The sequence below is a fragment of the Schistocerca gregaria genome, chromosome 3, assembly GCF_023897955.1.
Source record: "Schistocerca gregaria isolate iqSchGreg1 chromosome 3, iqSchGreg1.2, whole genome shotgun sequence".
Taxonomy (NCBI): domain Eukaryota; kingdom Metazoa; phylum Arthropoda; class Insecta; order Orthoptera; family Acrididae; genus Schistocerca; species Schistocerca gregaria.
This window is the reverse complement of record NC_064922.1, coordinates 513,769,518-513,794,196: the sequence shown is the minus strand read 5'-3', so window position 1 is coordinate 513,794,196 and position 24,679 is coordinate 513,769,518. Positions and strand designations below refer to the sequence as shown.

At 46.5% G+C, this 24,679-nt stretch overlaps 1 protein-coding gene and 1 non-coding gene across 2 annotated transcripts in view; both read right to left on the bottom strand.

The window, feature by feature from the left end:
* LOC126354033 (tRNA dimethylallyltransferase) overlaps positions 1–24,679 on the bottom strand; it is a 1,733,584-nt gene that overhangs the window by 1,411,643 nt on the left and 297,262 nt on the right. The window lies entirely within an intron of this gene.
* On the bottom strand, positions 14,020–14,094 carry Trnat-ugu (transfer RNA threonine (anticodon UGU)). Its single transcript has one exon. It is a non-coding gene; the product is annotated as a tRNA-Thr (tRNA).

The window sequence follows — 24,679 nt, the reverse complement described above, 5'->3', positions numbered from 1 at the left end:
ATGGGGCATATTCTGAGAAAACGAGGAATCTTCATCTACATCTACATACATACTCCGCAAGTCACCGCATGGTGCGTGGCCGAGGGTACCTTGTACCACTACTGGTCATTTACTTTCTTGTTCCACTCGCAAATAGAGCGAGGGAGAAACGACTGTCTATTTGCCTCTGTCTAAGAGGCCTAATTTCTCTTCTCTTCGTAGTACTTCTGCGGCGGCAGAATCTTTCTGAAATCATCTTCCAATGCCAGTTCTCTAAATAACAGCAATAGTGCCCCGCGAAAAGAGAGTCTCTCTTCCTCCAGAGATTCCCATTTGAGTTGACAAAGCAGCTCCGTAATATTTGCGTGCTGATCGAACCTTCCGGTAAAGAATGTAGCACCCCGCTTCTTAACTGCTTCGATGCTGAGATTCTTCAGTTCCTCCCGGCGTATTTCTTGCTCTAACAGTCCACGGGTCTACTGCCGGTCCATAGTGTCAAATGGGATCAATATTTCGGCGATCAGACAGGTGCGCTGACGAACTGAGCTCCCGAGGGCGGGCGGCCGTCTTAAATCCCTTCCCCCTGCGAGGCGTTCACTCCGCGGGAATACAGGAAGAAAGCGCTCACCGATCTGTATTTGCATGTGGATAGCTGCCACCACCCTTCGCAGAGGAATGGGGTTCTAAAAACACTGGTGCACAGGGCGCGCACCATCTCTGACACAGAGTCTGCCCCATGATTGGTTGGTTGGTTGATTTGGGGGAAGAGACCAAACTGCGAGGTCATCGGTCTCATCGTATTTGGGAAGGATGGGGAAGGAAGTCGGGCGTGTCCTTTCAAAGGAACCATCCAGGCATTTGCCTGAAGCGGTTTAGGGTAATCACGGAAAACCTAAATCAGGATGGCCAGATGCGGGATTGAACCGTCGTCATCTCGAATGCGAGTCCAGTGCTGCTCCATGAGCTGGAACACCTCAAAACTGTATTCTTGAAAAACGGGTACCCGAAATGGCAGATCAGACGCGGTCTTCGCCTCTACAGTACAGCGTGTGGAGAAGTAAGAAGTCACGGAGGAACAGACAGTCACTGCCTATATACAGTATACTGGCGCACTATAGGGGAAAATAGGACGAATATTGAGGAAACACCGAGTAGGAACTGTATTTTACACACCCAATAAAACATGAGCATTATTGGGAAGTGTCAAAGACGATCTCGGTTGTGGAAGGCCGGCATATACCAGACTCCATGTCAGTGTGGGAAGAGTTATATTGGACAGACAGTGAGCACCATCGAAGATCACTGCCGGGAACATCAGAGGCACGCTCTAATCCCAACAAGTCGGCGGGCACAGAGCACTTTTTGTCCGAAAATCACGAAATGGACTATCAACATATCAGGGTCTAGGCACAGATATCTAAATACTGGGACAGCGTCGTTAGAGAGGCTATCGAAATTCGTACCACGGACGGACTCATCAACCGAGATTGCGGCTACAACCTCAGCAGGGTATGGGAACCAGCATTGAGTCTAATTAAAAAGACGCTCATGAAAGGAAACGAACGGGCGACTAGGGCGGACGAGGCAATTCACCGACGCCGCAACAGACGCCGACGCCAGCGTCTCAGCGACCGCTGACGCGCGGGCGAGGACCGCAGAGAGAACGCCTCGCGAAGTGAGGGGATTTAATACGGCAGCCCGCCATCAGGAGCTCAGTTCGTCAGCGCACCTGACGATGGCGACATGTCTGACCTCCGAAATATTGGTCGTTGGACAGTATGGACCGACAGTACACCCGTGGACTGTTCGTGCTTCGATGTTAATATAGTAATGGAGGAACGTGTGGCGGATAAACAGATGGGCTCAGTAAGCAGTTTCAGATGGAAGTGATTTGCAGTAGTTACTCGAACATGAAGGGGCTTGCACAGAATGGATTTGGTTAGAGGGCTGCATCAAACCAGTCTTCAGAATGACTACTACAAAATATGCATGCAATTATGTATACAAGAGCTACCTCTTTTGTGTAGCCCGACAGGTCAGTGTCACGCAATGCTCGGTTGGTACCGACTCGTCATACGAAGTGGAAACACAACAAAGTGTCACTATGCCTCGCCGACGTCACCCCGGGTGGAATACCGGCATGTGTGTGCGTTCGAACGCAGCAGAATGGTTGGTCTCCTAGAGGTGGGTCCGTCTGAAACAGGGGATCGTACATGACACGCTGCTTGAACAAGGAGGCGTTTGTGGAACCAGTGGAGAGAAGAGGCTGCGTACAGCGCCGGCAGGGTATTGGACGACACAATGTGACCACAGCGCAAGGTGACCGCCGTCTTGTCTGCTGGGCCGTGACGGACGTAATAGCTTCGTCCACACGTTGGAGCACTGCTACGGGTCTGGACATGACTGCGTCGACGATGCGACGCCGTCTTCTGCAATCTGGAATGGTGTCACGCATGCCATTGCGTCGGCTTCCAATGACGAGAACCCACCAATACCGCACACTAAAATGGGCACGTGAACGCCGACAATGGCGTTCTGAACAGCAAAATTTAGTGTTTTCGAACGAGCGCCGGTTCAAGGTGATGATGCTGCTGCTGCTGCTGCTGATGATGATGATGTGGGGCGTTCAACTGCGTGGTAGTCACCGCCTGTGCAAATTTCCAATTTTTACACAGTCCAGAAATGATGAGGACAGCACAAACACCCAGTCCCCAGGCGGTTAAAATCCCCAATCCGGCCGGGAATCGAATCCGGGACCCCGTGATCCAGAGGTGGCAAAGCTAGCCACTAGACCACGAGCTGGGGACTGCCAGTTCAATTTATCCCACAGTGTTCGACGCCGTCGTGGCGAACGCAATCAGGCAGACTGCATTGTTGAGCGGCATAGCGGACGAATGCCAAGTGTAATGGCTTGGACTCGCCATTGCCTATAACACGTGATCTTGTCTCCTACGTCCTGAAGGCAGACTGAACAGCTACCAATACATTAGGGAGATTTTACAGCCCGACGCACTGCCCAGCTGCACGCCGCTCCACATCCCATATTTCGACAGGATAACACCCAGATGCATGTGGCGAGGAATATGCAACCCCTCTTCAAAGAACGAGTCTGACAGCTTCCCTGGCCTTCCCGTTCGCCAGACACGTTGCCCATCGGACATGTTAGGATGTGGTCGATCGCCAGCTTATTCGTTCTAGTGCTCCTGCAGCCACAGTTGATGCTTTGTAGACGCGTCTACAAACCGCCTGTCAGAGTATTCCCCAGCAGCACATTCAGGCGATCTTTGAGTCCATGTCACTACTCCGAAATGAATTTCCACACTCGCAATCCATATGCAGAGCTATAATACTAATCATTTGTTTTTCCAAACAGTAGTGCACATGTCAAAGACCGCTGTAAATTTATGAAACAAAAATATAATCATTTCCTTTGCTCTGGACAAACGTTGTGTGTCATCCGTCTGAAGGGTCGACTATAGCATCGAATTTTTTCCAGGTATCACCCTTCCAACTATGGAGCAAATGTGCAATTGTATATACTGCGTCACTTCATTTTCGCCTTACAGCCTACATAGTCTCACGAAACATAGCTTCGTCAGAGCCCATTTGATCCCGACAGTCAGTCATTTTCACCCTGTCAGTGCTACAATACAACAGAGAGGCCATGGATACAACTTCCTTGCTACGTCGTAGCGTTACATCCCTGCCCGCTTAAGTAAGAATGGGCTAGTAGACGAGTAGGAGGCGACCACAGCGTCATAGTCGTAAAACTACAGCAGCAACGGAGGAAGGTATTATAGCACTGATATACTCGCCTGGGCATGAGCACGTGTTAACGCGACCACTTCCGGGACGGAGATCGAACCTGCCCGAGGGTTTAACGACAAGGGTTCAGTGCATCCTGAATGTGGTTCTTCGGCGGTTTTCCATGTCGCACTAAGTGAATAACAGGCTAGTTCCCCTGGCCCAACTCTGATACAGGTTACGCAAACATTTAACACACTTCCCCGAAGAACTTATCCTATATGCTACACTATTTCTGTCCTGATTGGGGGGAGGGAATAATCTGGAGACCTTAGCTGTTTGGTCTCCTTAAACGCTTTCTCAGCAACACAGACGTAACAACGGCGCCTTGGTTTGTGACGTACGCAACCCTCAATACAGGCCTTGTACTCGCTCCGCTTTTGATCTCTCGTCACCAAGTGACAGGCATCTGAGCCGACCGCCTCTTCGGTAGAGACAGGTGAACTCGGCCAGCGCAAAGGACGAAAACGCGTCTCTACGCAGGGACGCCGGCTCCTTGAGCGAGCTGTGCCGGCTCGAGTGCGCCTACGGCAGCCGCGGCTCACCCGGCATCCCGGGCGGCGTACCGCGACCGCGCGCGACGGTCGCCCACGCCGCAGCGCGCACACTCGCTCCCCGCACTCATTCATCGGCCGGCGCCGGAGAAAGCGGCCCCCAGTCCTTATGCAACTCGTCAGGCCGCGCGCAATTAAGCGACTGGCATTTGCCGGCGGCTCCCATTGCTAGCCGGCGTAATGGCGCGGGCGCTCTAGCCGGCTTATTACACACGTACTGAGCGGGCCCTGGAACCGGCGCACACGGCCCGCATTCCGGCCGCCGTTTCGCGAAATCTTTACGAGCCTCCGACGCCGCCCAACGGCCTGTAATCGGCAGCCACAGATTTATTATCTCCCCTGCGTGCGCCTGCTGCCGCAATCGCCGATCCCTACTGCGGCCGTATCGCAGCCTCTTACCAGATCTAATGAACAGATAACGGCGGGCAGTGCATGATAGGACGCGATGAACAGCGTGGAAGTAGGTCATGAAAACAATCGTGCGTCTCGACATAGTCTGGCGGGGTGTCTAGTCAGATTTAAGGCTGCATCGCAAATTTCTCATCGGGCAGTATGCTGCGCGCTATTGCTCATGCCTTGTACAGTGCACAGGAGTACCTCGCACTAATTCTGAACTTTCCACTGTACCGTCTGATTTATTCCTATAATCTCACAAACTTTTCCTTTATTCGCGTTTCATTAATTATTTTCTTATATACATTTTTAATTAGCATTCAGTAAACTACCTACTTCTGCATACGTAATCTGTATACTAAGCACACTTCCTTAAGTATCGTAGTTTAACCATCTATCAAGGCAGTTACATCATGTCTCCCACCACTCAGTTTGCAGCTAATTATATAGGTGTGTGTGTGTGTGTGTGTGTGTGTGTGTGTGTGTGTGTGTGTGTGTGTGTGTGTGTTTGAGGTTTACGGGCGCTAAACAGCGTGGTCATCAGCGCCCAAACGCATAGAAACAGGAACACATGCAGTGAAGGGACGAAGACGGACACCGAACAAGGAGAACGGCTAAAAGACACAGACCTGACGCAGTTCCAAATGCTCACATACAGAGGCAAAACAAGAGGAGAAGAAACACACTAAAAAAGGAAAGGGAACACAAGGAAAACAGAACAGAAACCGAAGGGAAACAAGGAGGTAATCGTGACTGGCGGACCTCTTACCTAAAACCTGGGTGAGCCAGTCACCCAGCAGCACATTAAAACCCTCTCCCTAAAATCCGAGGGTACAGATTGGACAGGACACAAAACCGTAAGACCTTAACCACAGTCGCTGCGTCGTCTTGCAAAATAGAGGGCAAATCCGATAGCAAAGAAACCACCGCCCTCTGGACAGAGAATAAAACACAGTCAAGTAAAATGTGGCGGACAGTAATCTGGACGCCACAAGCACTGCAGATTGGGGGGTCCTCCCGCCGGAGTAAAAAACCATGCGTTAAGGGACTCTACCTGATAAGGAGGCGAGTGAGGAGAATCTCATCCCGCCTGTATGACTGGTAGGACGTACGCCATGGTAGTTATTGTCAGAAACTGCCAGCCACTCCTCTTCCCATTGATGCATAACACGAAAACGTAAAAGGGAGGTTACAGCATGGAGGGGGACGGCACATTCAACAACGTGAGGGAGGGAACATGCGTCTTTGGCAGCCACAGCCGCCAGTTCGTTTCCCCTAATCATATAGGGTAAGGAGGTGTAAATCCTACCGGGTGGGTAAACCCGACCGCCCTCTATTTGTGGGAAACGGCAAAGCGGAGCGATTTCGCATTACTGTTACCATATAGAGCATCAAAATAACGAAAATGTCACCTTGGCAGCTTTGCCGCGTCTGAAATTTAGACACCCAAAAGACAACAAGTGTGTTTTAGATTGTTTCAATTTAATTTTTGTGCATATTGCATCACTATATTTACCCTATTAAATAAAACGATCGCAAAACAAACGGTATGTGATTTTGTAGCGCATTTAATGACCTATTCAGTGTATCTATAGTTTTAGTTGGAAATTTTGTGTAAATTGTTTCTGTGTGTGTTACATGAAAAAGCATGGTGGGGTAGATCCGACCGCTAAAAGGAGGAGTAAATCCGACTGCATATTTTTAACGTCTATGTGCATGAAATTATTTATTTATGGAAATAAAGTGAATTTTTGTTTATGTTTAGGAAAATGGTACGCAATTACAAACGAAAAGCGACAAAACACAGTCAAAACGATATTCGCCGAGCAGTTGCTGTAATGCAAACGGGAATATCTTTATGAGCTGTCGCTCGTGATTTCAACATTCCGAAATCGACATTGCTGTTGCACCGCCGTGCAATGAAATAATCTTTTTCCAGTTAAAATTTACATTCATTTAACTTTCAATAGACTTAGTAATCTAAACACTGTTATTTTTGTTCAGTTTGGATTCCGTAGCAATACTGGAACACGTGAGGCAATACTGACCTTTAAGGAAAGGCAAACCTACGTTTCTAGCATTTGTAGACTTAGAGAAAGCTTTTGACAATGTTGACTGGAATACTCTTTTTCAAATTCTGAAGGTGGCAGGTGTAAAATACAGGGAGCGAAAGGCTATTTACAATTTGTACAGAAACCAGATGCCAGTTATTAGAGTCGAGGGGCATGAAAGGGAAGCAGTTATTGGGAAGGGAGTAAGACAGAGTTGTAGCCTCTCCCCGATGTTATTCAATCTGTATATTGAGCAAGCAGTAAAGGAAGCAAAAGAAAAATTCGGAGTAGGTATTAAAATCCAGGGAGAAGAAATAAAAACTTTGAGGTTCGCCGATGACATTGTAATTCTGTCAGAGTCAGCAAAGGACTTGGAAGAGCAGTTGAACGGAATGGACAGTGTCTTGAAAGGAAGGTATAAGATGAACATCAACAAAAGCAAAACGAAGATAATGGAATGTAGTCAAATTAAGTCGGGTGATGCTGAGGGAATTAGATTAGGAAATGAGACGCTTAAAGTAGTAAAGGAGTTTTGCTATTTGGGGAGAATAATAACTGATGATGGTCGAAGTAGAGAGGATATAAAATGTAGACTGGCAATGGCAAGGAAAGCGTTCCTGAAGAAGAGAAATTTGTTGACATCGAGTATAAATTTAAGTGTCAGGAAGTCATTTCTGAAAGCATTTGTATGGAGTGTAGCCATGTACGGAATTGAAACATGGACAATAAATAGTTTGGACAAGAAGAGAATAGAAGCTTTCGAAATGTGGTGCTACAGAAGAATGCTGAAGATTAGATGGGTAGATCACATAACTAACGAGGAGGTATTGAATAGGATTGGGGAGAAGAGGAGTTTGTGGCACAACTTGACGAGAAGAAGGGATCGGTTGGTAGGACATGTTCTGAGGCATCAAGGGATCACCAATTTAGTATTGGAGGGCAGCGTGGAGGGTAAAAATCGTAGAGGGAGACCAAGAGATGAATACACTAAGCAGATTCAGAAGGATGTAGGCTGCAGTAGGTACTGAGAGATGAAGAGGCTTGCACAGGATAGAGTGGCATGGAGAGCTGCATCAAACCAGTCTCAGGGCTGAAGACCACAGCAACAACATATAAAAAATATAACTGTTTGTAATTATTTCCCAAAAAACCGTTCATTTAGAACTATTTCTGTGCAAAATCAGCCAAACAAACAGGGGGTCGGATTTACCCCACCATTTTTGCAAATGGCAAAAATGGACGTTTCTTAAAATACGGATGTGTCATAAACTACTGACAGTATAACAAAAATATTTTGCAAACAGTTGCTCCTTTATATTACATATAATTTAACGTATATAAAGTTAAGACCCGACCTCGTATAGGCGTTTTATAGCCACAAGAAATTACTAGGTCGGATTTACCTCACCTTACCCTATCTATTATATCTGTATGACGTTATATATTTAGTGGGATTATTGTGAGTGTTATTCGTGTGGTTGTAAAGCCTGAATTGTGTATTGGTTCAAATGGCTCTAAGCACTATGGGACTCAACTGCTCAGGTCGCGTGGTTCCAGACTGTAGTGCCTAGAACCGCTCAGCCACTGCGGTCGGCAATTGTGCATTGAAACGGGTTTTCTTTCGTGTCTGTTCCATATAGAGGGGGAGCGCCGTAACACGACATTGATGGCATCTTCGGCGCTGCTCGCAAGCAGAAATTTTACCGCTGTTATGCATCAGGCGAAGGGAACCGGACGAAATAAGATTCTATCGGCGTGTGTTATCGTGCTGTCATTTACATAAGAAATCAAGCGCTTGCCTGTAACAAACATAAAAATGAGTGCTCAATTTTGTACATAAAAAATGTTATGGTGACTAGCTGGTTCTCGCTTGGACTTCAAGTGACTGACAACGCTGTTAATGTAAAGCTTACTTTGTAATAAAATACGTTCGCGAAAGCGATAAATTATTTTTCCATCAAGATTTTTTTAAGTGACTGTCTGTGTGGATATAATAGATAGAATCTGAATCTGATTTCATCTTGAGAAATTGATTTTTTTAATAATCAAGCCTGGTGAAGAATTTTTGAGTTATTGAAGATGAAGTGGGTCGTCGATCGATACCTACAAGCAAGTGTACAGTTAATACCCCTATTATTAATACGTAGGACACCCGGAACTTTTATAGAACTGCTGACACGCTAATTATTGTAACTTTTCTCTCTCTCTCTACTTCCGAACCTGTGTTTTGTAACTGTTTCACTTAAGTAATTCAAATTCGGTTTCGCGTTCCCGAAAGGAACAAAACTCTCAAACGGTCCACTTGAATTACTGTACATACCTGATTGAAAGTTTTCGTCAACTGGATATTATGTACGACATTAACTGATGCTTTATGTTGAAATAATAATATGAAAACGGGTGTGGCGCCGCATTACCCACATCGGTCTGGTAGGAAGAGTTTAAATGGAGGGAGGGTGGAGGCCCGAGAGAGAGGGCCAGACGCCCACACTTAGATTGTGTGATTAAAAAATAGCCCCTCACGAATCAAACGTAAAACTGTATCATCCGTCGAAGCATTGTCTCCCAACGCCGTTAGCAGTGTGGCATGAAAGGCCGCTGCAGAGGGCTAAAATTGGGCAGTCCAACAAGTTATGGACGACAGTAAAGTGGGAACCACAGCGATACTGGGGTGGGTTATCGCGAAGGAGGAAATGACCATGAGTTAGGCAAGTATGGGCGATGTGCAGCGGGCACAGGACAACGGAGTCCATGCCAGTGTCTCGTATGAAAGACCGCCACAAAGTCGTGTCTCCTTGATAGTACGGAGTTTATTTGGTGTGCTGAAAGATCCGTCATTTAGTATCCCAGATCTCGAAAACTTTACGGCATGAGGCCGATCGGAGATCAGTCTCCGGCGGGCGGATCTCCAGAATCGGTTTACCGGTAGCCTGTTTGGCCAGCGTGTCATCAAGTTCATTGCCCGGATTCCGACACGTCCTGGGGTCCAAATGAAGAGCACTGAACGTCCTGTGTTTCCGAGGGCATAGACTACTGGATAGTCATTACCAAATGATGGCGAGGGAAACGCTGGTCGATAACCTGTAGGCTGCTTAAGGAGTCACTACAGATGACGGAGTCACCTGCACAGGAGCGGATATGCTGAAGAGAGCGATAGATAGCTACCAACACTGCGGTGAAAACACTGCAACCATCAGGCAAGGAGCGCTGTTCAGTATGTCCAATGTGAGCGTAAGCGACGCAATTTCTTGTTCCACTCTCAAACAGAGCGAGATAAAAACTACTGTATATACGCTTCCGAAGAAGCCCTAATTTCTCTCGTCTTCGTGATCCTCACGCTAAACATACGCACATACGTAGGCAGCAGTAGAATCGTTCTGCAGTCACTCGCACATGCCGGTTCTCTAAATTTTCTCAGTAGTTTTTCGCGAAAAGAACATCGTATTCTCCCCAGGGTTTCTCATTTGAGTTTTCGGAGCATTTCCGAAATGGTTACATATTGATTGAAGCAATCAGTAACAAATCTAGCAGCCAGCTTCGGAATTGCTTCGATGTTTTCCTTTACTCCGACCTGGTAAGGGTCCCAAACACTCGATCATTACTCAAGGATGTGTCGCAGCAGTGTTCCGTACGCTATCTCCTTTATAGATGAACTACCCTTTCCTAAAATACTCACAATAAGCTCAAGTCGACCATTCGCCGTACCTACCGCCGTCATTATGATCTCACTCCATTTCATACCGCTTTGCCATTCTTAACCCAAAGTAAACGGGCACAACGGCTAGCATTTGTCGCCAAGCACCAGGGCTGGACACTGGAAGTTTGGCGTAACGCGATACGGTCGGGCGAATCACGATTTCAACTGCACCATGCCGATTGGAAGCACTGTGTGTGGCGCAGATCACATGAATCGATGGATCCCGCCTACCAAGGCTGCGGTCTCCCTTTTGTGGTCTGGGCTGCATTTTCCTGGTAGGGGGTGAGCCCGCTAGTTGTTCTGTAAGGGACTTGAATAGTCTGCAGAATGTTTACCTGCTCGAGGATAACCTCCACCCACTTTTGGCCTTCAAACACCCTGACGGTTGCGCGGTGTTTCAAGATGATAACACGACGTCACATGGCTCTCACGTCACCCGGAAATAGTTCCAAGAACAGGCAAGTGAGGTCCAAAGACAGAGATGGCTACCCCAGAGCCCAGTTTCGAACGCCATCGAGCGTACCTGGACGTCATGGAACGCAGACTCAGTGCCATGGATTCTACATCCACGAACAGACCGGAAATGACTGCCGCTCTGCAAACGATCTGGTGTCTGCTGCTTCCAGAGAAGTACCAGAGACTTGGAGACTCACTTCCACGTCGTCACACTGCAATCTGCACGGGCAGAGGAGACACCAAGCGATATTAGGTGCCTATCCCATGACATTTTCTATGTCAGTGTAAGGTAACACTACTAAGTGCTTTATTGCGGACTCATCTTTCATTATCAGACACATACAGATATGAAAATAAATCTTCCTTTTCCTAACACGATTTAAAATGCCTGTTCAAGGAAGGGAAGCACGAAGAAGACATGGTCGTATGTCGACATAACTTCGTACACTTACCGACTATCGGCAGGTAAGTGAACGACAAGAGTTGCAATTCGCTGTGACAAGTTGAACGGCCACCAAAGTGAATTGGCGTTTTTCGTGTTTAGAGTTGCTATCAGAACTCGTAGGGCGTATATGGAGCGTGAAAAGAGACAGACGTTGAGTGATCTTTGTGAAGAACACAGGGATGCCACATTTCGACTTGAGGAGCACCTGACAGCCTTTGAAAGTGACCTCATTGTGGGTCTCTATGCGTCCGGCTGGTCGAATCAGACAATATCCACATTTGTGGAGCACCGGATGTGACAGTGGCCCGATGGTGAATTGCATGGGAACGTGAGGGCATGCATACTCGTCAATCAGGTTCTCTCCGACCATCGCAAGGCCGGACTGCCATATTTTGCACCAGGCACATCGTAATCTCTCCACATCTGTGCCTGCGATCCGAGAACAAGTAACTGACACGCATCAGCATTTTGTGTCTTCCCGCACCAATGGTCGGAGCTAGCAGCAGCCTGACTAGGAAATTACTGTCCCACGAATGTGTTGCCGTTAACACCACGAACGAACGTCTGCAGCTGAAGACGTTCCGTAACATGAAGCATGAACTGCTGATGAATGGTGTGGCACAGCGTCCAGCTATGAACTGCGATTCTGCACTGCCCTAAATGACCCTCGTCGCCGAGTAAGGCGCGATCTGGGGAGACGTCCCTTTCTTCCAATGTTTTGGAGAGGCACAGCATCGTGTTACCATTTCTCAACAAGAAAATGGTCCTCTACAGGTGGCACTTGTCTCTAAGAGCCTCTGGTCGCCCAGTTTCTGATATCTGTCCCTTATAGAACGTGTTAGAGACCAGCTCGGACGTCAACGCTGTCCCAGTGCAAATATCCAGGATATCAAGGACTGGTGCTAACAGTTGCGCACCAGTTTGCCTCAAGAGAGGATACGGCGACTTTACGACATCCTTCCAAACCGAATCGCAGCATGCATCCAGGACAGAGGGTGTGCACCGTCATAATGATGAATGAGCTCATATCACGAAGTTATCTGCCAATTTGACTCAATGTTGTAATCATTGCGATAACGTCACATGCACTCCCGACCCATGAGGCTTGACCTTTTTTCCTTCTGTGTGTAAGTAAATCGAGGTGTTACAGCAGATGATGTGGACGTACAAAGTAGTTTTTGACATTTATAGCTATCGAACTATGACGATGAATCTCTCTTCTTTTAATGGAATTGTATACGTTTACTGTGACAATGAAAAGAGTCTTCGAAGAGGCCTTTAACTGCATAGCATGTATGGAAGGTGATCAGACAGTGACACGATAACAGCACAGCAAACAACTGTGCTGCCATTAGGAGAAGAGGTCCCACAAACATCTGCCGTACTGCACGAAACCTAAACAAACTCAGACAGTCCTGTGTTTATTATTAGAACTGCCAAAACCAGGTGCTCAATATTTTGACCTTGAGAACTGATATACGCAAAACACTGACTGCGAACAAATAATACAATTGTATTTTTGTGATTTATCACAAACTCAGAACTGTAAATAGTAAGATAACTTAATTGTGCTGTCACGAAATACTACATGTCTCATAACAAAACATGTATAGTTGCACACGTTTCTTCTGTTTTACATACCACTGATATTGTCTAATATGAATAGATGAATCGTGTTAGGTTAGAAATAAAATAAACATTCAGTAGCAAAAGATGGACAATATTTTTTTTTCTATAAGATAAACATAGTTAAAAGCGAAGGCGTTCAAAGTAGCATTCCTCTCTGCCACTCCTCTCGCTAGCGACACCCGCTTCCTCCACATCCTGCACCTACGTATTTTAATATACTCGAAGTTACTGTTTATAAATCATTTAATTACTGGACTCCTTACTTCCAAACTGGAAGAAAGTGGAAGACTTGAGGCTGACAGCGTTTTGTGCCCGAACATTGCCACCACTACTACTACGACTAATAATAATAATAAAAATAATACTGCGTAGACCATAGAGCAGTGTCGTTCTATAGCTACTACTGTGTTGTTCTCTCGTTTCTGGTCCACTGCAGTAGCTAACTACTATCAGAGCAAGTATTTTCACGAGCTACTTAAACACAGGTTATGTCACAGTTTTACTGTGAAGATGAACGGTACAAAGTGCAAAGCATGTGTGTAACGGGAGAACTGTGTGAGGAAGATGTTGTTCATACATCCATTTCACAAGCTGCAACATCCGCTATATTGTGACATGCCTTAATGCTAGTATTTGAAAAACAGTAGTGAGTCGTAAATTGTGTAATCAGTATTACAGTCTTACGAAACAGTGATAATAGTAATCATCTTTCAAAAATAATTTAGCGAGCGAAACGTAATCAAAACCTTTTGTATTTACTCTTCAGCAAATCTCATTTTCGCCCTCAGGGGGTAATCCGCTGGTTGGGAACCAATGCCTTACAGAATTACGCTGCACCTATTCCGGAAAAATGTATACGTAAATGTCTGTTCTTCCGGATATGTCCGAAAGAACAGACACCATTGATGGCCTGCAGCCGTCTAGAACGAAATTAGAAATAGATATTAATACCTTCAGCTGCTGACGAGCGTTGATATATATAAATGGGGATAGGTGAAAAATGAAAAAGTGTGCCCCGACCGGGACTCGAACCCGAGATCTCCTGCTTACATGGCAGACGCTCTATCCATCTGAGCCATCTAGGGCACAGAGGATATTGCGACTGCAGGGTCTATTTCGCGCAGGCCTCCCGTGAGACCAACATTCTCACCTCATATGTCCACACACTACATTCGTAGTGTCCCTACCCACCACACTCATTACTCGTGGAAGACATTCTTACGGAGTCCGGTAAGAGTTCGGGTAATATGTGTGCATCCGCACAGAAGAGAAAGGTCATGGCCGGTATTGCCAGAACTAAGTACTTACATGGATATGGTGTCTGTTCTTTCGGACATGTTCCCTCGGTGGCTCAGATGAGTAATGCGTCTGCCATGTAAACAGTAGACCCCGGGTTCGAGTCCCGGTCGGGGCACACATTTTCACCTGTCCCCGTTGATATATATCAACGGCCGTCAGCAGCTGAAGGTATTAATATATAATTCTAATTATTTCGGAGAAAGGTCGACGGTCTTGTCGCAGTGGTAGCACCTGTTCATCGTCAGACATGCGAAGTTAAGCGCTGTCGGACTTGGCTAACACTGTCCAGGTCTGTCGAGCGCTATTGGCTAGCGGGATGCACTCAGCCCTTGTGAGACAAACTGAGGAGCTATTTGACTAAGATGTAGAAGATCCTGTCAAGAAAACTGACAACGGGTGGGATAGAGGAGTGCTGACGACGTGCCCCTCCATATCCGCATCCAGTGACGCCTATATCTGCTGAGGATGACACGGCGGTCGGTCGGTCCTGTTGACCCTTCCGAGGTCTGTTAGGAGGGAGAGAGGACAGAGTTTATTTAGGAAAAAGCCACAGTCCAATGACGAAAGAACGATAAAAAAACTGAGCTTGACAGGATTAAGAATCGAGCACTGTTCAACGGTGAGATGATGCACCAGTTTTCACCGCATGCGGCGTGTCACTAGCCGATATACTTCAACCAATCGTGTTTCGCACTCCTACTGTACACCTCCACCACTTCTCCTCCTCTTCAACAAAATTCTCCTCGCAAAAAAATCTGGCTACCACTGAGTCGAAAACAACTGCCCCACAGTGCGTTAGCGATCTCGCGTCCTATATCTCTGCACTGAGACAATATTCCAGCAGCAACAGCAGGCACGTCAACAATAACAACAACAAACAGTGGAACAATGCGGTGTGTTGACCCAGTGACCTGTCCTCGGCGAAATATAAATATATACATACATATATGCCGGCGGCTCACAGCGTTCCTGAGATAAGCGCGCCCCCTTTTCCGGGAAGAGGGGCAGAGTTCGGCGGGCGATTGATAGCGCGTTTCGTGGAAGCGACGGCAGCTAATGCCGCGTTATCAGGCGGAAACGCAGCTCTGGCCTGTGGCTGTGAGGCAGGGGCGAGCGGCGGCAGTGCACGGCGGCGCCAGGTCGTACGCCGTCGTGTATCACAGGGGGTAACGCCCCGGACCAGCCGCCTGTTGGCGGAACCGCGCGCTTCACGGCTCTCGCCGGCTCAGGTGGCGTCTGGAGCAGGGCTGTCCACGAGCTGTCTCCTCCTAGGTCTCGCTAGGGCCCGTCAAACTGTTAAGCTGGTCGCCCACGGGGAGCGACTATGGGCCACTAACGGAACAAGCGGTTAAATGTTTCAAATCGCTCTAAGCACTATGGGACTGAGGTCATCAGTTCCGTAGACTTAGAAATACGTAAACATAAGTAACGTACGGACATCACACACATCCATGCCCGAGGCACGATTCGAACCTGCGACCGTAGCAGCCGCGTGGTTCCGCACTGAAGCGCACTGAACCGCTCGGCCACAGCGGCCGGCTGCTACAATCACAATAGTTATAGATGTATATGGTGAAAAAGTCATTAGAAAACTATCCCCGATGTTGTGAACCACATCGCTATTACAAAAACTGCTACAATCACAATCGTTACGGATGTAGATTGTGAAAAAGTCATTAGTTTGCATAAAATTTTCTATAATATGCAAGACGGTCAGTACCATTCTCGTGATGCTGAACGAAACCTATGGGTGGACGATGGAGAGAAAGTGGTTGTCAAGAACATAACAGTGATAGTCAAAAATTCATAACCTCTCGTATTAATCCGGACACCCTCAGATACACCTGTGGATGTTCGCATCGGCGCTGGCTTTTACCCGCGAGATAGTTATTAGACTCTACTAGGGATATCGGCATCCGTGCAGACCTTTAGTAATGGCCAGATACCTAGTGATAGCTGGTCTACCTACGGCGAGCAAGTACGGACAAGTACTGGGGCGCGCATAAAGTGCAGGAGAAAGGCGAGCGCCGAGGCCGCCGGACCGGGGGCGGGTTTTTAGGGCCCCTCTCTGCCGGAGGACGGGCAGCGGCGAGACGCGGGCCCCGCATTAGTTATTTAGGAGCGCAAAGTGGCGGCCACTCCGCAAACTTTCGAGGACTCACTTCGCACGCTTTCCGCGCTTTAAATGCTTTTCCCCACGGCCGCGGCGCCCCTCAGCCTCCTAGCGCAGGTCCAGGCCCTCGACGCCGTAACGACCCGGAATTTCTGCTTCACGGGACACGCCGCCGCCGCCGCCGCCGCCGCCGCCGCCGCCGGAAGCTGCCTTTTGCAATCCACTTTGGGCCGGCGAGGTGGTAGTGTCGAGAAAACGTGTGGCTGCGTCCCGGAATAAGCAACGCTCTCAGGTTATTACTTTGCTTAGTCGCTACATAAGACTGGCGAAGACTTTTAGGATAAAAAGGTAATACACTCATTGAAATGAAAATTTTAGACATATGCAAGTACCTTATTCTGACCACTAACGTGAAGACACGAACTTAAGATGTTCTGCTGTGTTCAGATCTCAAGCTGTGGTCTCTGCCGACTGAACCCCCCCCCCCCCCCCTCCCACACACACCAGTGATTCGCTTTTCATTCACCCTACTGTGGTATGTGGCGCACTCTAATGGCAACATGTTTCCCCCACACACTTCTGCTTTGTTAACAAGTAGTTATATTATTTGCTAAAAGTTATTTCTGTTTTTGTAACCACACTGCTTTTGGCATTTTTATCTTGTATTACAATAACAGGCCTGGCTATTTTTATATTTTAATAAACTCACTCAATTTCTTCACTTGGTGTTTTAACAGGTAGGCGACTCAAATAATGGGATGTTTGTTAGTTGCTTAGTTTCACGTTCTATGGATCACTTTTGACCACAGATCGTAATGCGGAGGAACGAGTCATTTTATATTCACATCGGAAATAGATGTGTACATTTAGTTACATTCTGAAAATTTATAAGCTCTTTTTTTTTTCAAAATGAAACAATATATACAGGTCTTGCGAGTTAGTAAGCCCTGCCCACCACCTTTCCCACATTACAGTAGTGGAAATTGTTCTACAGAATAGGAGCTGTCACGGGTAACCTTTCTCAGATTGTTTTCAAATTTCACGTTGCTGTCTGTCAGACATTTTATATCATCAGGCCAGAGATCAAAAATTTTTGTTGCAGCACCCCTTGTTGTGCTAACGGGAAAATTAATTCCTTCTGGTATTATAGTTACGCACATCATTGTTCCTTTGAACTGAAGCGGGTTATTTACAATAAACTTCATGAGGGAATAAATATACTGTGAAGCAGTAGTCAGAATGGCAAAGTTCTTAAACAAACATCTGCACGATGATTCTGGGCGAGCACGTTCTTGTGCAATGAAGACTTACTTTCATAAAGACGAGTTACCCCGTAACATTGTTTCATACGACATTATTGAATGAAAATATGCAAAATATGTCAACTGACTCAACCCAATATCCAATGATTGTAAGTACAAATGTGGCTGAACTAAGTTTTTTAGGAGTTCAAAAATGTGGTTTTTCCAATTTAAATTCTCGCCAATATGGGCACTTAAGAATTTTGAACTTTCCACCCTAGTTGTTATTTCCTAGCCGTGTTACACTTGACATTGCTGTAGATGTGCAGAACTGAATATGCTGTGCATTTTTAAAACTGAGGATGAGACCATCAACAGAATACCAGTCAATGATACATTTAAGAATTCTGTTTACCATTTCTTCTGTTTCTTTCTGTATATTTGGTCTGATTACAATACTAACGTCATTTGCAAAAAGAGCTATTTCTGGTAGTTGTATATAAGATGGAACATCGTTTACATATAGTAGGAACAATAGTGGACCAAAGACTAAGCCTTGGGGATGCCCATACGTGTTTTCTTCCCCGTCAGAATTATGTCCCGAGACTATATTGGCTGAATTACTAAGCCCAACTTCTTTTGGTTAGATTTGACATTATTCGTTAGATATGCTTCCTAATTTCACACTTTCTGTTCTATGAAAAGCATAACGTGAGCTCCGTACACAGTTCCTGGCGGACCTATCAAGCATCGACAGACCGCCGTTTCATTCTCTGCCGGTGGCCTCACTGGATGTGGTATCGAGGCTGTGGTCCCCTTTCGTGACGTGGAGCCGCTACTCGCCACTGTTCGGCCAAGCAACTCTTCAATTGGCATCACGACGCTGAGTGCACCCCTTACATGTCCTTGCACCGAGGAAAAGTCCCTAGTAGTACCGGGTATCGAACCCGGGTTCAACCCATGGCAGTCAGAAGCACTAACCATTCAGCCGTGGAGGTGGACATAAATGCATAAACGTATTCGTAATGTACAGTGTACTGTAAGGCTGTCTCCTATACTTGTATTTCAAAAAGTATTTTTTACTCCAACAGTAGTCTTTATTTCATGATCGAAGAATCTTTACACTATATCACTGTACTGCTCACTGTTGTGAAGCTCACATGTGCACATATCACAGAACTGACTATGTAACCTTCCTTATTGCATCCTCTGCACCTATTACGTAGTTTTATATTGCATTGTAATTACTACCGGAGAACTGGACCTTGCAGCATCACGAATTAACAAGTTCATGAAGTTTCAATGTTACTCTTAGTACCACTGTCGACATTTTTTTACAGTTAATTTTTCCTGATGCTGTAGAGTCTCGTTCTTCCTTTTCCCACCTTAGATCTGAAGATGATCTGCTACTCAGGTCGAAACCGGTCATCATTTATAAAAAATAATATTGGGTTTGTTTGTAAGTTCGTAGCGTTCTCCTGTAAGACTAATAATAAACACAAGACACACATGAAATACACTCCTGGAAATGGAAAAAAGAACACATTGACACCGGTGCTCCGGACACTGCGAGAGGGCTGTACAAGCAATGATCACACGCACGACACAGCGGACAAACCAGGAACCGGCAGCGTGGACGTGAACCGTATGTGCAGTTGACGGACTTTGAGCGAGGGCATATAGTGGGCATGCGGGAGGCCGGGTGGACGTACCGCCGAATTGCTCAACACGTGGGGCGTGAGGTCTCCACGGTACATCGATGTTGTCGCCAGTGGTCGGCGGAAGGTGCACGTGCCCATCGACCTGGGACCGGACCGCAGCGACGCACGGATGCACGCCAAGACCGTAGGATCCTACGCAGTGCCGTAGGGGACCGCACCGCCACTTCCCAGCAAATTAGGGACACTGTTGCTCCTGGGGTATAGGCGAGGACCATTCGCAACAGTCTCCATGAAGCTGGGCTACGGTCCCGCACACCGTTAGGCCGTCTTCCGCTCACGCCCCAACATCGTGCAGCCCGCCTCCAGCGGTGTCGCGACAGGCGTGAATGGAGGGACGAATGGAGACGTGTCGTCTTCAGCGATGAGAGTCGCTTCTGCCTTGGTGCCAATGATGGTCGTATGCGTGTTTGGCGCCGTGCAGGTGAGCGCCACAATCAGGACTGCATACGACCGATACACACAGGGCCAACACCCGGCATCATGGTGTGGGGAGCGATCTCCTACACTGGCCGTACACCTCTGGCGATCGTCGAGGGGACACTGAATAGTGCACGGTACATCCAAACCGTAATCGAACCCATCGTTCTACAATTCCTAGACCGGCAAGGGAACTTGCTGTTCCAACAGGACATTGTACGTCCGCATGTATCCCGTGCCACCCAACGTACTCTAGAAGGTGTAAGTCAACTACCCTGGCCAGCAAGATCTCCGGATCTGTCCCCCATTGAGCATGTTTGGGACTGGATGAAGCGTCGTCTCACGCGGTCTGGACGTCCAGCACGAACGCTGGTCCAACTGAGGCGCCAGGTGGAAATGGCATGGCAAGCCGTTCCACAGTACTACATCCAGCATCTCTACGATCGTCTCCATGGGAGAATAGCAGCCTGCATTGCTGCGAAAGGTGGATATACACTGTACTAGTGCCGACATTGTGCATGCTCTGTTGCCTGTGTCTATGTGCCTGTGGTTCTGTCAGTGTGATCATGTGATGTATCTGACCCCAGGAATGTGTCAATAAAGTTTCCCCTTCCTGGGACAATGAATTCACGGTGTTCTTATTTCAATTTCCAGGAGTGTAGATATAAGTCATCAATAATGTATGCTTCTTCACTATTCACAACAGTGTGGCAACGATGTGGCAACTTTTCGATTCCGCGACTGTTGAAATCACGATGTTTTGAGGCGAAAAACTTGTCGAGCCATGTTCGGAGCGCATATCCATCTGGAAAGGAAGTTCCTTGAAGGTTGTTCGACAGAGAGCGGGAAAGGTGAAAATCTGAGGGCGCATAACGTCAGCATCATGGAAGCAAGTCGTAGAACACCACACCATCACAGTTCCTCCAGATCAATGATATTACCTTCTGTCGACGCGCGCAGTGCTTGGCACGGGGACTTGGTGCTCTGTGTGCGATCAGCCATTCCTTTCTTTTCCTAACAGTAGGATAAAGACACCATTTCAAGTCAACCGATACAGGAAAGGAATACTCGATACTGTTTACTAGCCAATTGATGACGAGCAACCAGAGATGCACATATGGTCACCGCTGATTTTTGTGGTTTGGGTGGTGGTGGTGGTGGTGGTTATTGTTTAACGTCCCGTCGACAACGAGGTCATTAGAGACGGAGCGCAAGCTCGGGTGAGGGAAGGATGGGGAAGGAAATCGGCCGTGCCCTTTCAAAGGAACCATCCCGGCATTTGCCTGAAACGATTTAGGGAAATCACAAAAAACCTAAATCAGGATGGCTGGAGACGGGATTGAACCGTCGTCCTCCCGTTGTGATTTGGGCTTAGAGTATGCGGTACCCATAAGTCCTATTTCTGAACCATCACCACTGCATTCAAATGGCGCACGATTGGAGAATAATCACAGTTCACCACATTTGCCAGTTCTCGAGTTAATTGACATGGATCATTGGGGATTAATGCGCTTCGATTATATTTATCAAACCCTAAAGGTCTTCCTAACCGTGGAGAACCAAAAATGGTTCAAATGGCTCTAACCACTATGGGACTTAACATCTGAGGTCATCAGTCCCCTAGACTTAGAACTACTTAAACCTAACTAACATAACGACCACACACACATCCATGCTCGAGGCAGGATTCGAACCTGCGACTGTAGCAGCAGCGCGGGACCTTACTGAAGCACCTCGAACCGCTCGGCCACAGCGGCCGGCCGTGGAGAATCACTAATGTCAAAACGATGGTCCTTAACACGAGAAAACCATTTTCTTGGAGTGATCTGTACAATGGCCGGCCGGTGTGGCCGTGCGGTTCCAGGCGATTCAGTCTGGAACCGCGTGACCGCTACGGTGTCAGGTTCGAATCCTGCCTCGGGCATGGATGAGTGTGATGTCCTTAGATTAGTTGGGTTTAAGTAGTTCTAAGTTCTAGGGGTCTGATGACCACAGATGTTAAGTCCCATAGTGCTCAGTACCAGACTGTACAATGGCATAACCCCCATACACGGCGCAAATATTTCTGGCTGCCTCCGCTGCTGTCAGCCTTCTACTGAAATGAAAGAGAAGAATACGTCGGAAATATTCCGATTTCTCCCCTTACACTGCATTTTCTATTGTCCGCAGCTCCATTCAGAAAAACGCTACTAACTTATGCACCAACCTAACAGTTATTCAGACCATGTTTTTTATTCTTTATGTCTCTCCAGAACATTAAAAGAAAATCTCACAATTACTTCTTGCCTTTTCCGTCTAATAGCAGCACTACGCGCAACTTTCCACTCCATGGTGTACTATGACTGTTATATTCATCATCATAAGTTTTCTGCTATATTAGCAGGTCCTTTGCCTCTCCATTTTCTGCGATTCATTGCTTCCTTCTTAAGGCTGCTGTATGTTGTACCGTCCATGTCGTCTCCAGTATCTGAAATCTCTTCCCTCCTCGCTTCCTTCTCCCTTTTACGTAACCTTCCAAAAACCTTTTTTTTCAGACCATCATTTTTTCTTAATATATTCCCAATCCACTTTCTTTTTCTTCTTTTTATTACATCTAGCAACTGTCTTTTCTCTCCCACTATTCTCAGTATATCTTCATTTTTTACTCTGTCCATCCAATTTATTCTTTCCATCCTCCGATATGTCCACATCTCGAAAGCCTTCAGCATTTCTCTGTCTTTCGGAAGAAAGACATATGTCTTTCGGAAGAAGTCCATGTTTCAGCGCCATACAGAAGAACACTCCATACAAAAAATTTTATGAGTCTTTTCCTCAGTTCTCTGTCCAGACTGCTGCAGAAAAGTCTACTTTTCTTATAAAATACCTCTTTTGCTATTTCTATCCTTGTTTTAATTTCTGCGCTACACCTCCAGTCGGTGTCTATCCTGCTTCCAAGATACTTAAAATTTTGCACCTGTTCTAATATTTCTCCATTCAGCATAATTTTTATTTCTTTATTTCTTCCTAGTACTAATACTTTCGTTTTCTTTGTGTTAATTTTCATTCCATAATTTTTAGCTTCAATGGTGTCCACTAAATCCTGTAATTCTTTTTCCCCTATGGCTACAAGAACCATGTCATCAGCAAACTTCGAACACCCTACTCTTCTTCCTCCAATTTCTACTCCTTTGTCATCTAATGAGCATTGGTCAATCATATTTTCCAAGTAGAGGCTGAAAAGGGTAGGTGATAGACAGCGTCCTTATCTTACTCCTTTTCCTAGTCCGATATAGTTCGTACTTTCTCCTCTCACTTTAAACTCAGTCTTTTTGATTCAGATATAAAAGACTTTACAAGTCTTCTGGTTTTCCAGTCCAGTCTCTTTTCCGTCATTATAGTCTCCAGCTTTTACCAAGCCACACTGTCAAATGCCTTTTCTAGACCGATGATGCACATACAGAGGTCTCTTCCTTTTTCAATAAACTTTTCTCCCAAGATTCGTAGGAGCCCTATTGCATCTCTGGTGCCAGTATTCCGTCTGAAGCCAAACTGCTCCTCGCCAAGATTCTCCTTCATTACTTTTACAAGTCTCTAATTAATTACTCTTAACATCACTATGGCTGCATGTGAAATGAGGCTAATTGTCCTGTGCTGACTGCATTTCTTGGTTCCTTGTTTCTGCGGTAATGGAATCATTACTGTTGTCAGAAAATCCTCAGCCCATTCACCACTGTCATATATTTTATCACATAATCTCAGTATCTCTCTTATTCCATCTTGGTTCAAGCATTTTAATATTCCTCCCTGTATCGTATCTTTGCCTACTGCTTTGCCATTTTTCATTGCAGCTATGGCAAACTTTACTTCTTCCATTATGAGAGACCTGAGTTTCTCCTGGCGTATACAACTTTCAAGTAACTTTCAAAAATTCAGCCAGGTAACATTTTCAGCGACCGCCAAAATTTCGGCGGGAGAACACCCCGCCAGTTTCAAGGCAACTGGAAAGGACAGGCGACGTACATGCAAATTTAAAACCTCGGTTTTAAATTTACATGCACGTCGCCTGTCAGTTGCAGTTGCCTTGAAAATGGCCGGATGTTCTCCCGCCGAAATATCGGCGGTCGCTGAAACTGTTACCTGGCTGAATCCTCGAAAGTTATTTGAAAGTTGTATACGCCAGGACTAACTCAGGTCTCACATTGTTTACCCCTACGGGTAGGAAATGTATCAGTGTTTACGTAAGTTGGATAAACTTCGTAGCTGTCGAGTTAGACTGCAATGTGCTTTGTAGTTTTTATTGAGCTGTCGTGATGAAAGTCATGTCCCAACATTTGCCAAGGTTGTGCACCATATCAATTTCTCCTGCCGCCAATCGCATCAAGCAACATGCTTGGCTCTTGTTCGTTAAAGGGTTCGTTTTACTCGTCGACGTTTAGATTCTGTTTGCAAAGAATTGTTTCGTCTCATTTAATGGTTGCATCGGAATTGTCTGATTTCACTTGGGATTGGCTGGACGGTACCTCATGGACTCAAGCTGACTGGGAGAACAACTCCGTTACTGCCCGGCATTTGGCAAAGTTTGAACGTTTTCAACGCGCGGAGTCTGATGTTATATCTCAACGTTCTGTGATAAATCTCATATAGAAATTTTTTGACGACGCAACCTTATCCGTGCTTGGGAAGAGTTTAAATTTTGCACCCACTCAATTATTAGTTCAATTGAACAGGCAGTTTGCAAACAACCTCCTGATGCTGCAGAGGAGGTTAGGAGGGAGACATGCCATGTGTTGACTAGGGCTCGTCCACCCAAGAGTAATGTAACAGCGGCAGAGACGGCTGCTTTACGCTCTCTCAAAGTTGATCCTGATATTGTTATTTTACCTGCGGACAAGGGTAATGCC